Here is a 6,020-nt window from a genome sequence, read left to right as displayed (position 1 = left end):
CCCTACTGGGGCTCAACCCAGTCTTTTTTTTTCTTTGAGACCGAGTCTCACTCTATTGCCCAGGCTGGAGTGCAGTGGCGCAATCTCAGCTCACTGGAACCTCCGCCTCCCGGGTTCAAGCGATTCTCCTGCCTCAGCCTCCTGAGTAACTGGGATTACAGGCACACACCACCATACCTGGCTAATTTTTGCATTTTTAGTGGAGACGGGGTTTCACCATGTTGGCCAGGCTGGTCTCGAACTCCTAATCTCAAGTGATCCACGCAACTCGGCCTCCCAAAGTGTTGGGATTACAGGCGTGTGCCAACGCACCTGGCCTCCACTGGGTCTTAAGGGTGCCCGAGGGTGAAGATGGGAGGGCAGTCCAATGGGTAAGAACCTATCTCAAGTGGACGCTCAGGGCACAGGTGGCAGCCCCTCACTGGTCTGTCACAGGAGACACAGGGGCTGCTGCTGGAGATGCCACAGCTGTGTGGGAGGGGCAGGCTGGTGGGGCACCTGAGGAAGAGGAGCCCAGAAGCCTGGGTCCAGACATGGCTCCAGGGGGCTCCTGGGTGCTGGAAACAGACGAGACACTCTCAAAGAGGCTGGTTCCTTCAGTCCATCCCCACTGACCCCCGCCAACCAACCTTTTCCTCTTCCCTTCAGGAACCTTTTTCCAGGCAGGAGGGATGGTAGCTGGGAATCTTTGCTCTTATCTGGCATGTGCCCAGGCCAGGCACCGAAACTGAAAAGCCAGGCAGAGAATCTTTTTTTGTCTGCTTCCGATTGTCGTATTTTGTCCCTGAGAAACACTCACGGACCAGCCCAGCTTGAAAAGGAGCCAGAGAACACAAGAAACAACCAGGAACTCCAAAGGAAGGTCAGGATTTCAAGAACATTGTGCCACCCCAGTTGACTGTGCAGAGCAAGTACCTCTTTGGCTGGAGGTTTTCTTTGAACTCTTGTTCCTTACAGAGGCTGGGAGTGGTTGGACCCAGGGGTGGGGGTGGTGGAACCCGACCCCTTGTTCTTGGGCCTGTTTTGGGGATGCTGGGTTGCGCATTGGGAGTGGAGTTGGTGGGGGCTCTGAATTCTCCTCCTACACTCGGTCTAGGGATGGGAGCTGCCTCTCTGTTCCCTCGTGGGATGCTAATTATCCTCAACTTGTCTGGGAGAAGAAAGGAAGTAGCTGCAGGGGCTTAGCCAGGAGGAACACCTGCTCCCCTGCCCCACCGCCCTCCAGCTCTCCCTCCCTCCCTCCTTCCCTCTCTCTCAGATGCACACCAACACTAGGAGTATCCTTATATATGTATGTGCTGCTTCTTGACGGGGAAATTTGACAAGGGACTGGGGTGAGGGTAGGAGCGTCCTCTACCTGGGGAGGCCCAAGGGGCTGCGGCTGGGGGCTTTCCTCAGCCTCTTACAATCCACCACCCTGCCCCCAACCCCTGCCCAAGGCACTCACGTGGCCTTGGCCTCCGGGCTCTTTGCCGGTCTGGAAAGTCTGGGATCTGTGAATGGAAAAGCCTGGGTCAGAGCTGGAGTGGGGAGTGGGTGGGGGTTGGGAGCTGTGTCTACAGAATTTAGAGTTTTCTTGGTCTGAGCCAGGAAAGAGTCTAAACACCCAGCAGTGCTGAGTCCTTGCCTGCCCTGTGCAGCGTGGACCTTCATCGGCCCAGCTCTCCTGCCCCATGCAGGCTTTGGGAGTCCCTGAGGATTTTCAAAGAGCCCCAAGGCGCTGGGGACAGAGAAAGGTGAGGCCAGGTTGTCATCCTGCAGGGGAACAGGCACACACAGCCAGCAGGGGCCTGATGGTAGATGAGACCAGGGGGACGTGGCAAAGCTGCTTCAGTCTGGCCACAGCACTGCGTCGACCTGGACTCTTGAGCCTGTCTAGTGTCCTGCTTCTGAGAGCCAGCTGGACATCTCAGTGGGGAACAGGACAGTCACTCTCGAGGCAGGAGGATCACTTGAGCCCAGGAGATCGAGGCTGCAGTGAGTTGTGATCACACCACTGCACTCCAGCCTGGGTAACAGAGGGAGATTTTGTCTCAAACAAACAAAAAAACCAAAAACAGACAAACAAAAAAGACTCAGTGTGAAGAGGGGAGGGGGACAGGGCAGCTCCAGTGTTTCCTCCAAAGTGAAAGTATGCCCTCAGGTTTGGAGGCTGGCCCTCAAGAAGCGTGCCCAAAGCTGAGGGCTTCTTGGAAGCATTTTATCTCAAAAGGAGACATGAATCTTATATTCCACTATGTGATTCATTTTTATACAAAACCATGTTTGAGTTAATATGAAATATACATACATATATGTATTTTTTTGAGACAGAGTCTCGCTCTGTTGCCCAGGCTGGAGCGCAATGGTGCCATCTCCGCTCACTGCAACCTCCGCCTCCTGGGTTCAAGCAATTCTCCTGCTTCAGCCTCCCCAGTAGCTGGGATTACAGGCTCCTGCCACCACACCTGGCTAATTTTTGTATTTTTAGTAGAGGTGGGCTTTTGCCGTGTTGGCCAGGCTGGTCTCGAACTCCTCACCTCACGTGATCCACCCGCCTTGGCCTCCCAAAGTGCTGGGATTACAGGCGTGAACCACTGTGCCTGGCCATATGAAATATTTTAAATGAGTTTTTCCATTGAATCTCTGAATAAAATTGATGCTGCAGGATGGGGATCAACAAACTTTTTCTGCAAAGGATCAGACAGTATAATAAATATTTTAGACTTTGCAGGCTATGTGGTCTCTGTGACCACTGCTGTCATAGCCCAAAAGCAACTTTGTGTAGACAATACACAAAGAAACACAAAGCTGTGTTCAATAAAACTTTATTTATGGCCACTGGAATTTGGATTTGGGATCTTTTTTTTTTTTTTTTTTTTTTGAGATGGAGTCTCACTCTGTCACCCAGGCTGGAATGCAGTGGTGCGATCTCGGCTCACTGCAAGCTCTGCCTCCCGGGTTCATGCTATTCTCCTGCCTCAGCCTCCCGAGTAGCTGGGACTACAGGCACCCGCCACCACGCCCGGCTAATTTTTTGTATTTTTAGTAGAGATGGGGTTTCACTGTGTTAGCCAGGATGGTCTCGATCTCCTGACCTCGTGATCCGCCCGCCTCGGCCTCCCAAAGTGCTGGGATTACAGGCGTGAGGGGATCATTTTTATGTTCATGAAGTATTTCCCTTTGATTGTCCAGTTATTTACAAATGTGAGTCCTGGTTCTTGGCTCTGACTCCACCCTGGGAAGAAAGTGTGTTGGGCCTGTGGCTCCACATGCAAAGCCAAGGCCTGAGCAAGAACACTAGATTTTGGAATCAGACCCATCTCTAAATTCTTGTTCTTCCTCATTAGTTGTGCCACTGACAGCAGGTGACAACCTACCTGAGCCTGGTCCTCTCCTGGGGAACATGTTTTGGAATGAGCTCACAGAAGGCCTGCACAGTGGCCTGCAGAGTAGGTATTGACTAAGCAGTGCTGTGGCCACCTTTAGTGGTGCACCTGGCTGAGCTGCCCTGGGTAGTAGGAAGGTCATGGCCAGCGTATGGGTGGGTGAGATGTGCCTCTTCCTCCTCCCTGGTCAGCTCCCCCATCCTTTTCCCCAGACCATTCTAGCTGAACAGTTGTCCTACCCGCTGCCATCCTTCTTTCTACCTTCCAAGATTGGACACTGCTTCTCACGGGGCTCCTTGGCCCTGGGCTGGTGAGTCCAAGCACTTAGACACTTACTCCCTAGGATAAGCCCCAGCTCAGAGGCCTCCCAACACCGCACGGCAGGGATGGGAAGGAAAAACTGAGGCTAACTGCCTCCCCACTGGCCTCAGGGATGGTAGCTGAAGCCCAAGGGCAGCAAGGGCCAGAGCAGCCTCTCTCCCCTTGCTCATCATTTGTGCTTAGTGCTATTTTATGAAGCTGCACTCTAGAGGGATGGCCTGCTCCAAGCCTCAGACTAAAGATGCCCAGCTCCTCTCCTGATCAGTTTACAGTTCTGGGTTTACTCCTTCTGAGTCCCCGAAGCCCAGCCCTGACATTTTCCAGCTGGATGACCGGGCAAGTTACTTAGCCTCTTTGGGCCTGGGCCTGTTTCCTTGTGTGTATGAGGACAACCTCATAGGGTTATTGCGGGGATTAAGAATTTGGCCATAACGTACGTAGAACAAATCCTACTCACAGGAAGTGCCTAGTAAATAGCACACTATTGCTACTAAGTAAGGTTACCAGATAAAATATAGGCTGTCTGGTTAAATTTGAGTTCCAGATAAACAGCATTACTTTTTAGGTTGGGGGTGGTGGCTCATGCCTGTAATCCCAGCGCTTTGGGAGGCTGAGGTGGGAGGATTGCTTGAGGCCAGGAGTTTGAGACCAGCTAGGGCAACATATCAAGATCCCACCTCTACAAAAGATAAAAAATTAGCTGGGCATGGTGGCTCATGCCTGTGGTCCCAGCTACTCCAGAGGCTGAGGAGGGGGCGTTGCTTAAGCCTGGGAGTTTTGAGGTCGCATTTTTTTTTTTAGAGACAGGGTCTGGCTCTGCTGGCCAGGCTGGAGTGTAGTGCTGTGATCACAGCTTCCTGCAGCCTCAACCTCCTGGGCTCAAGCGATCCTCCCACCTCAGCCTCCTGAGTAGCTGGGACCACAGGTGCACACCATCATGCCTGGCTAATTTTTCAAAATATTTTTTGTAGAGATGAGGCCTCCCTATGTTGCCCAGGCTCAAACTCCTGGATTCAAATGATCCTCCCCACTCAGCCTTCCAAAGTACTGGAATTACGTGGTGGGCCACCACACCCAGCCAAAAATATTTAAATAAATTTAAAAAGGGAAAATTTTTAAAAGTGCATATACCAAATACTATATGGGGCATACTTACTCTAAAAAATGTTTACATGAAATTAAAATTTAACTGGGCGTTAACTTTCCCTCCTAAATCTGGCACTCCTACACTGAGGGAGGCTCCACAAACCCAGAAGCCTTCCTGTTCCCCAGCCCCCAAACAGCCCCCACATCCCTCTAGTCCACCCAGCACAATGGGCTCATGCAGAAAAACCTTCTTTCCTGTGGGCAGGACAGAAAGCTGGTTTCCCGCAGTGCTCTGAGACCAGTCCCAGATCCACTCTGTACTTGCCTTGGGACTTGGAACAAGCTCTTCCTTGCCCCTTCCTTACCCTGTTTTTCCAGTGAGACTGGTAAATCCTCTCGCTGGCTATCCAGAAGGAGTAAAAGACCTATGATTCAACAGAATCAGCAGTATTAAGAATCTAATTGATCGGGCCAGTGGCTCACGCCTGTAATCCCAGCACTTTGGGAGGCCGAGGCGGGCGGATCACCTGAGGTTGGGGGTTTGAGACCAGCCTGACCAACACGGAGAAACCCCGTCTCTACTAAAAATACAAAATTAGCCGGGCGTGGCGGCGGGCGCGTGTAATCCTAGCTACTCAGGAGGCTGAGGCAGGAAAATTGCTTGAACCCAGGAGGCGGAGGTTGCAGTGAGCTGAGATTGCACCATTGCACTCCAGCCTGGGCAACAAGAGCGAAACTCCGTCTCAAAAAAATAAACAGACTCTGCTTAATCTTTTCAATGAACCCCATCAACAGCCCTATTAGTGCAAATTATCATTATCCCCATTCTACAGATGAGGAAACAGACTTGGAGAAGGGTGTTCCAAAGTGGCTGTTCCTCCCCCGCAACTGGCCCTCATTCTGGTTCTTCCCCTTGTCCTCCAAAGCTTGGGCTGAGCCAGAACTCAAACCCCAAGGCCGTCTAGGAGGCACCAACTTGTCACAGCCATGCTCAGACTCTATGTCCAAATCGACCTCATAAAACAGCTTCCCAGAAGGAGCCACCATTGAACTCACCCTTTTCCCTATTCCCTACTTTGTCCCATAGATACCTTGCTGAGTTTGGATTGTGGCCACATGAAAAGTGGCCACAATGCCCGCGACTAGGCAGCCAAGATCCAAATTACTGGGCTGGGTGAACCCTACTTCTGACCTAATAAAGAAATCCTGTGGTTTCCAGAAGAGGCAAATGAACAATACTTCTTA

This window comes from Nomascus leucogenys, chromosome 13, assembly GCF_006542625.1.
Source record: "Nomascus leucogenys isolate Asia chromosome 13, Asia_NLE_v1, whole genome shotgun sequence".
Classification (NCBI taxonomy): domain Eukaryota; kingdom Metazoa; phylum Chordata; class Mammalia; order Primates; family Hylobatidae; genus Nomascus; species Nomascus leucogenys.
The sequence above is the reverse complement of the archived record's forward strand: the minus strand, read 5'-3'. Positions refer to the sequence as shown.